The sequence below is a fragment of the Oncorhynchus mykiss genome, unplaced genomic scaffold (genome assembly GCF_013265735.2).
Source record: "Oncorhynchus mykiss isolate Arlee unplaced genomic scaffold, USDA_OmykA_1.1 un_scaffold_709, whole genome shotgun sequence".
In the NCBI taxonomy this organism is placed as follows: Eukaryota; Metazoa; Chordata; class Actinopteri; order Salmoniformes; family Salmonidae; genus Oncorhynchus; species Oncorhynchus mykiss.
The window spans coordinates 5,897-15,579 of record NW_023494156.1 but is presented as its reverse complement, the minus strand read 5'-3'; the positions used below and the strand labels follow the sequence as shown (position 1 = coordinate 15,579).

General features: G+C 41.7%; 1 pseudogene; it reads right to left on the bottom strand.

Moving 5' to 3' along the window:
• Window positions 1-288: 288 nt before the first annotated feature.
• LOC118961915 lies at window positions 289-9,357 on the bottom strand (annotated as a pseudogene).
• Window positions 9,358-9,683: the final 326 nt, after the last annotated feature.

Genomic DNA, 9,683 nt, shown 5'->3' with positions numbered 1-9,683 from the left:
AAGGTCTATGGACCATCTCAGCCACCCACTCCATAGGGAGATCAACAGTGTCCACCACATACCTGCCCTGTCAATCGACCACAAGCTATCACCGTTTGGCTCTTCCCCAAGTCATCTTTTACTCGATTTCTCTAAGGTTATCCTATCCTCCATACTGGTGTGGCCAGGAGTTGAAACAGCAGTGGGTAGGAAAACTAGGGAGTAGGGGCAGGTAACCAATCACCTGGCTGAACCAGCTCCACTCCTATTGCATTCTTGGACCTTGGCTCTGCATTTTGGTGTCCGCTGTGCAATCTCTTCCTGCTTCAGTCACATGACCATCCTGCTCTGGTACACTCTATCCGGGAAGAAGTTACCCTTTTACACAGATCTACGGTCAGTTTACCCTCCTCGAACCCTAACCTTAATGCACTGGAGGAGAACATAGTAAACCTGACCTTAAATCAGTGTCTTGGGGTGACCTCCACCCCTCCCTAGGAGACACAGCAGCAGCTGTGCCCCTTTAGTTCCTCATCATCTATTGGCTGTTTCAGTTTGAGGATGGGTGGGTCCCCGCTGGCCGGGGTGTAGTAAACTGCGCTGCCATTGGAGGAGACCAGCGGCATGCGGGAGTCCACAGGGCTCTGGGGCTCGGCGGTTTCTGTGGAGCCGTTTCCAAGGTGACCGTTGAGGAGAGGGTGGTTGAGCAGCTTGGCGGGCCGACCTCTGCTTTTTAAGTTCTGATAGTGTCTGAGCACGCTCCCTGGGCAAGGAGGAAGAGTCCTCGGGCAGCGGAATGGACGCCATACTCTTCGTGTCAGGGGATGGAGCCTCACCATTGGTGGCCGGCGACTGACTGGGAGCGGGCGTAGACGTCGTCGTGGAGATGATGCCGTTTTGTTTGATGATGCCACTAGGATCTTTAAGGATTTTCTGGAGCTTGGGCCTCTCCGCTGCTGGCTTCACCGGAATCACCTGGGAGACAGAGAACATTAAGATTACTGTTACTAACGGTTACTCAATACTGTTACCAACTACTGCTATCAATTACTGTAACAAACCTTTACTCTGATTTCCTCCACAAACGAAATAGACGGATAGTTGACTAACTAGACTAGAGGCTGGTCATTACTTTGTCAAATGATAAGCTGCATGGTCTTGTTTACACACACAAACATGATTTGCATTTGCGATAGGAGAAACATTCCTCCATACTAACCATAGTAACAGTCGTATTGATCAGATGGCTGTTCTCCTGGTCTGCCTCCTTCTCTTTCTCCTGCTCCTCCCTCCCTCCTTCCCTCCCACCTCTCCACACGATGGCCTCGGTCTCATATTCCTTCACACGAAGGTTGTGTCTGTCAGACAAGCTGGCCCGCCGCACCACTTTTCTATACAGAGAGGAGGAGAAGGGGGTCCAGGAATTAGTTCAGGGGTCATGGTTTCTTTGTCCTAATCCTGGCACACTTTAGTTTTATCCCAGGCTAGTAACTAGGATTCCCAGCACTAACACACCTGATTCGGCTAATAAGAAAATGCAGCTATTAGTTCAATTATGTGTTAGTGCTAGGCTGTAACAAAAACAGCCCATCCCTTATGTTGTGGCTCACCATTGAACAGCACCCAAAACTAGTGTGCAGTTTTCCTCTCTGTCCAGCAGAGGTCAGTACGTACCCACGGCTGCCTGCGCTGGACGTCCTCCTACACAGGGAGGTCTTGTGTTTGAGCTGAGACTTCATGATAATATCGTGTTTGTGTTTCAGGTCCAACAGGATGGCACGGAACTCCTCGTCCTCGCACAGGTCTACAGGTCACAGAAAGGTCAGCAGTCAGAGCTCACACATAAACCAAAACACAACAATCCACAACTTCTGCTCTGGGGTGGCCGTGTGGGGTTCCTATTGGGTTTTAGACCCTAGTACAGTGATCACTTACACAGTATAGCATCATCGTTCTCATGATAAACAGCAGGTCAGGGCAGACCACAGAGATAGAACAACAGAGAGGTCATAAGGTTCTCTTAAGTTTTGATCTCTATAGGGCCGACTTACCAATGGGTGTCTCCTCTAGGTAGGTCTTGGCATTGAGACTGGCACCGTGAGAAACCAACAGCTCTGCTACATGCATCTGGAACAATGGAGAGTATCTATGAGTATTTACATGGCCATCCACAATCACGTTCAGAGAGAGTGTGTGTGTTTGTGTTCATTTGTATGCATCTGTGTGTGTCTGCGTCTGCGTTTGCCCTTGTGTGCCTGAGCCCGTGTGTACGTGTGCCCGTGTACATTTCTGTGCACTCCTCGTGTGTCCATGCTCCCCTGTGTGTGTGTGTTTGTTACCTCACCTGACCCCAGCAGGCTGCGGCGTGGAGCGGCTGCCATCCGTCAGTGTCTCTCAGGTCCATCCTGGCCCCTCCCTCCAGCAGCAGCTCTGCACCCTGGACGTAGCCATTAGCTGCTGCAATGTGGAGCTGCATGGGGTTACAGGAGAGACAACAGATGGAATGTAGTCAGTTTAGAGTGTTCGCTACTTCAACACATATTTTTATTTAAAAAGATTCCCTGCATACTATTTTGATATAAGGCATCTAATGTCCTCTTGGGATTCTTTTGTGTCACTCTTTCTGTCCTTTCTCAGAAATATATTAACCATCGATAGACTGGGACCGAAGTTGGAAGCTAACTCTGATAGGGCTGTTACGGTGAGCGTATTACCGGTATTACCACCACACCAGCATTCACGAGTCATGACGGCAGTCAAATTCCACGTTATGGTAATTAGGCTTCTCCAAGCTATGATGCTGCTTGATGGTCATTAGTAGCATAACAAACCAGCTAACTGCCTGGTACTCAGCACTCTATTGTCCCTCTAATCACTCTGACATCAACGCAAATGTGATCTAAAATCTAAATCAAACACTTCAGGAGTAACCATGAGCTGATGTTGCATAACATTTCCACAGGCTATGCAATTGCATGAGAAAACAGAGTTTTGATGGCCTCTATTAAAAATACTTTCCTATAGGCTAGGCCTAGTATATTTATTTATGAACTTTCCGAATATTAAGCACATTGCTTCACTTTACAACAGCAGTATAGCCTACCTGGCTGGTATGAAGATGAAACATGGTAAAAACTTCTTCCATTTGTTATTTACAGTGCATTATAAAAGTATTCAGATCCCCTCCACTTTTTCCACTTTGTTACAGCCTTATTCTAAAATGGATGAAATATTATTTCCCCCTCAATCTACACACAATACCCTATAATGACAAAGTGAAAACAGGTTTTTTGAAATGTTTGCAAATGTATTAATAATAAAAAAACTGAAATACCTCATTTACATAAGTATTCAGACCCTTTGCTATGAGATTTGAAATTGAGCTCAAGTGCATCCTGTTTCCATTGATCATCCTTGAGATGTTTCTACAACTTGATTGGAGTCCACCTGTGGTAAATTCAATTGATTGGACATGATTTGGAAAGGCACACACCTGTCTATATACAGTGCATTTGAAAAGTATTCAGACCACTTTAATTTTTTCTACATTTTGTTACGTTACAGCCTTATTCTGAAATTGATTAAATATTTTTTTCTCATCAATCTACACATAATACCCCATAATGACAAAGCAAAAACAGGTTGACATTTTTGCAAATTTATACAAAGAAAAAACTGAACTATCACATTTACATAAAAATTCAGACACTTTGTTGAAGCACCTTTGGCAGCGATTACAGCCTCGGGTCTTCTTGGGTATGACGCTACAAGCTTTGCACACCTGTATTGGGGGAGTTTCTCCCATTCTTCTCTGCAGATCCTCTCAAGCTCTGTCAGGTCAAGTTGGATGGGAGCATCCCTGCACAGCTATTTTCAGGTCTCTCCAGAGATGTTCGATCTGGTTCAAGTCCGGAATCTGGCTGGGCACGTAAGTACATTCCGAGATCCGAGTCCCGAAGCCACTCCTGTGTTTTCTTGGCTGTGTGCTTAGGGTCGTTGTCCTGTTGGAAGGTGAACCTTCGCCCCAGTTTGAGGTCTTGAGATCTCTGGAACAGTTTTTCATCAAGAATCTCTTTGTACATTGCTCCATTCATCTTTCCCTCGATCCTGACTAGTCTCCCAGTCTCGGCCACTGAAAAACATCCCAACAGTCTGATGCTGCCACCACCATGCTTCATCACAGAGATGGTGCCAGGTTTCCTCCAGACGTGACGTTTGGCATTCAGGCCAATGAGTTCATTCTTGGTTTCATCAGACCAGAGAATCTTGTTAGATGCCTTTTGGCAAAAATAACAAAAATAAATTATTTACATACGTATTCAGATCCTTTGCTATGAGACTCGAATTTGAGCTCAGGTACATCTTGTTTTTATTGAGCATCCTTCAGATGTTTCTACAACTTGATTGGAATCCACCTGTGGTAAATTCAATTGATTGGACATGATTTGGAAAGGTACACACCTGCCTATATAATGTCAGAGCAAGAACCAAGCCATGAGGTCAAAGGAATTGTCAGTAGACAGGATTGTGTCGAGGCACTGTGGGAACTCAAATCATGTCCAATCAATTACATTTACCACAGGTGGAATCAAGTCAAGTTATAGAAAAATCTCAAGGATGATCAATTGAAACAGGATGCACCTGAGCTCAATTTCAAGTCTCATAGCAAAGGGTCTGAATGCTTATGTAAATAATTTATTTTTGTTATTTTTCATACATTTGCTCAAATGAAATGAAAAAATGTTTTAACTTTGTCATTATGGGGTATTGTGTCCATTGATAAGGGAAAAAAAACAACATTTAATCCATTTTAGAATAAGGCTGTAACGTAACAAAATGTAGAAAAATTCAAGGGGTCTGAATACTTTCCTAATGCACTGTATTATTTAGTATATGTAAAGACAACATTAAATTAAGAATAGTCTGATTGGTGACAATATTAACCTAGCACTTGTGAATGATGCCCAGCTTTTCAAATCATAGTCACTCACCTCATGTATCCTAGCCCATATGCCTATATGGTTTAATAAGGTTAGTATCACACCTCATGTATCCTAGCCCATAGGCCTATATGGTTTAATAAGGTTAGTATCACACCTCATGTATCCTAGCCCATAGGCCTATATGTTTTAATAAGGTTAGTATCACACCTCATGTATCCTAGCCCATAGGCCTATATGGTTTAATAAGGTTAGTATCACACCTCATGTATCCTAGCCCATAGGCCTATATGGTTTAATAAGGTTAGTATCACACCTCATGTATCCTAGCCCATTGGCCTATATGTTTTAATAAGGTTAGTATCACACCTCATGTATCCTAGCCCATAGGCCTATATGTTTTAATAAGGTTAGTATCACACCTCATGTATCCTAGCCCATAGGCCTATATGGTTTAATAAGGTTAGTATCACACCTCATGTATCCTAGCCCATAGGCCTATATGGTTTAATAAGGTTAGTATCACACCTCATGTATCCTAGCCCATAGGCCTATATGGTTTAATAAGGTTAGTATCACACCTCATGTATCCTAGCCCATTGGCCTATATGTTTTAATAAGGTTAGTATCACACCTCATGTATCCTAGCCCATAGGCCTATATGTTTTAATAAGGTTAGTATCACACCTCATGTATCCTAGCCCATAGGCCTATATGGTTTAATAAGGTTAGTATCACACCTCATGTATCCTAGCCCATAGGCCTATATGTTTTAATAAGGTTAGTATCACACCTCATGTATCCTAGCCCATAGGCCTATATGTTTTGATAAAGTTTGTGTCACAACTAAAGTGTCCAAATAACTTCTTAAAATTAAGCACATTCATCTGCTTTCTAACCGGTGTCGAGTTTAACTGGCACACATAAGCTGCGCGGGATTTTCTACTTTGGGGGAGATCATTTCCCCCATAAAAATGCACTTTTATAATAAAGCATTACATGCATAATCGCATTTGCCGTCACTTTCGGGAGCAGTGTTTTCCAGCTCATTGATTACATTTTGGAACATTTGCGCGTATAGCCTACTGCTGTATGCACATTGCTATGCTTATAATGTGAAGAAATTGCCTCATAGTTTATCAACATTTTAAGCTAAATGGTCAGCCTAATTAAAAAGCAACGTTTTTTTGAAGCGAGTGGTTGTATTCATTTGGGATCTATCGCATCTCCCCAACTGTTCTAGCGTAGGTTTGGAAAATGTATTTATTGCACAGAAGGACAAGTTGACCAATAGAATAGGTCATTTGTGCTATTGGGGATGGTAGATTGACATGGGCTAGTGATTTTGCTGTTGGCCTACTAATCTCGTTGGATGAAGAAAAGAGAGGTGCTTCGGAGCACGGCAGCTGGAAAATTGAAATGACTATTAGCTTATTATATTCAGCCCAAGGGCACAACGGCCACAAAAGGTATGGATTTTTTAGGGTGCATTTACGGCCACACAAGGAGGATGCCGCCGGGAAATTTAAGGCCTGGTGAGAATATTATCAAGTGCTTGTCAAATTGTGAATGAGAGAGTGATGAAGTGTGTGTAGCTTGCCACTTTTTTCAAATCATCATTAGAGTCCCATCACGCAGACTTAGAATGTATTAACCTTCAAAACATATAGCCCAACGTTTGTATCACAACTAAAGTTGTATAAATAATTCTAAATTAAACATACAGGAGGACCAGTTTCTTTGTTAACCGCTCAACACAGAATAGCTGCATGTGCGCACTTTCTTTGAAATGGTTTGGAAAAAAATTCCAATTGTGATCTTCATACTATAAAATTAAAATATGCCACAGAATCCAAAGCAAATCTTGTCTGCTAAATGAATTAGCGTGAAGAAATAGCAATCTTTTTTTTAAATGGTCTGTTTGAGATACAAGTTTGAGGTGAATTTTTTTAAAGTGTTCTTTCTCCAATTTATGCTTTATCCACAAATAGAAGTATAGTATGAGTCAATAACATTTGGGTATGAGTTAACAGAATATGAACTTTTAAAAAAGTGAGATTTTCATGAGACAGCTACTTTAAAGATTACCGCTGGTTGACAGTCAGCCAAAAGGATCATCCCTTGTCCTCGCCTGGCCTTTCACGCCTGCCTGTACATCTTTCTCTCTCTCCGACTCTCTCTCTCTCTCTGCGTGTGTCTCCCTCTCTTTATGTGTGTGTGTGTGTGTGTGTGTGTGTTTGTTTGAAAGGTTGACCTTTCCCAGTAAACTAGATGCATAAATACTAATCCATGTTATGTGGCCATTGACTGGTTACTGTATATGACCTTTGGCTCATTATTTTGGGATAGTATACTTTAATGTCCACTTCCTGATTTGTTTAATTCAATTGTCTTTATTTTCGATTGAGACATCCTTTCATGCAGTGTTTTTATATCATAATCCTTAATCACAGCATGTGATCCTCACAGTAGGCTAGGCACTGGCATGACACATTCCTTTACAACCTATACTACATTCTTATTGCCACAGCTACTCATTCAGATTCAGTTCCTTCAGTTCTTCAGTTCAAAGCACACAAAAGGTAAAAGCCCCACTGTACATGATCTCTTTATGTATATAGTACCAGTCAAAAGTTTGGACACACCTATTCATTCGAGGGTTTCTCTTTATTTTTACTATTTTATACATTGTAGAATAATAGCGAAGACATCAAAACTATGAAATAACACATATGGAATCATGTAGTAACTTAAAAAGTGTTAAATCAAAAATATATTTTAGATTCTTCAAAATATAAACTACCATAACAAAGAAAGTCACACATTCCATGTGTAATCTCCAAAAATCTTCAAAATAGCCACCCTTTGCCTTGATGACAGCTTTGCACACTCTTGGCATTCTCTCAACCAGCTTCACCTGGAATGATTTTCCAACAGTCTTGAAGTAGTTCCCACATATGCTGAGCACTTGTTGGCTGCTTCTCCTTTACTCTGCAGTCCAACTCATCCCAAGCCATCTCAATTCGGTTGAGGTCAGGTGATTGTGGAGGCCAGGTCATCTGATGCAGCACTCCATCACTCCTTCTTGGTTAAATAGCCCTTACACAGCCTGGAGGTGTGTTGGGCCATTGTCCTGTTGAAAAACAAATTATAGTCCCACGAAGCGCAAACCAGATCGCTGCAGAACGCTGTGGTAGCCATGCTGGTTAAGTGTGACTTGAATTTTTTTTTTTTAATCACTGACAGTGTCACCAGCAAAGCACCCCCACACATCACACCTCCTCCTCCATGCTTCACGGTGGGAACCACACATACGGAGATCATCCGCTCACCTACTCTGCGTCTCACAAATACACTGCGGTTGGAGCCAAAAATCTCAAATTTGGACAGATTTCCACCAGTCTAATTCCATTGCTCGTGTTTCTTGGCCCAAGCAAGTCTCTTCTTCTTATTGTATTGGTGTCCTTTAGTAGTGTTTAAAAAATATTAATTGCAATTCGACCATGAAGGCCTGATTCACGCAGTCTCCCCTGAACAGTTGATGTTGAGATGGGTCTGTTAATTCAACGCTGTGAAGCATTTATTTGGGCTGCAATCTGAGGTGCAGTTAACGAATGAACTTATCCTCTGCAGCAGAGGTAACTCTGGGTCTTCCTTTCCTGTGGCGGTCATCATGAGAGCCAGTTAAATCATAGCGCTGGATGGTTTTTGATACTGAGCTTGAACAAATTTGACAAAGTTCTTGAAATTTTCCAGAATGACTAACCCGTCTTAAAGTAATGATGAACTATCGTTTCTCTTTGATGATTTGAGTTGTTCTTGCCACAATATGGACTTGGTCTTTTACCAAATAGGGCTCTTCTGTGTACCACCCTTACCTTGTCACAACACAACTGATTGGATCAACCGCATTAAGAAGGAAAGAAATTCCACAAAAGTACTTTTAACACCTGTTAATTAAACTGCATTCCGGGTGACTACCTCATGAAGCTTGTTAAGAGAATGCCAAGAGTGTGCAAAGCTGTCATCAAGGCAAAGGGTGCCTACTTTGAAGAATCTCAAATAGAAAATGTGTTTTGATTTGTTAAACACTTTTTAAAAATATTGTATTTGAATTTGAATTACTTGTTAAACAAAATCTCTTTCTCTAAGCAATTGTACTTGAATGAAATAACATAATTGAAAAAAATATGCATAGCTCATGATTTGTATTATTTATTTTAGTATTTTTTTGTTCATCTTCATCAAGGGATCCAATACTTCCAGAAGTCTGGTTGTATATATCATCTCACCAGAGTAGCTCCTTGTGAGTCGTGGCGGTTGACGTCCTCTCCCGCAGTCAGCAGCTCCTGGATATCTCCCATCATTCTCCTCTCTACAGACGCCCGGGTCTCGTTGATCATCTCCTGGGTGATGCCTGTCAATCAAAAACAGATAAGAAGTGATATAAGTCAGACAGACAGACAGATGACACCCTGTTCTGAACCACATCTCTTCCAGCATGGTACCAACAACTACCTGTTGGATGCGTAAACAGGCCAGTAGAGTGCATTCGAAAAGTATTCAGACCACTTGACTTTAGACAGTTTGTTACATTACAGCCTCATTCTAAAATTGATTAAATGCACATTTTTACTCAAATCTACACACAATACCCCATAATGACAAAGCGAGAACAGTTTTTTATGTGCAAATAAAAATTAAAAAAAACTGAAAACCCTTATTTACATAAGTATTAAGACCCTATGCGATGAGAAGTTGAGA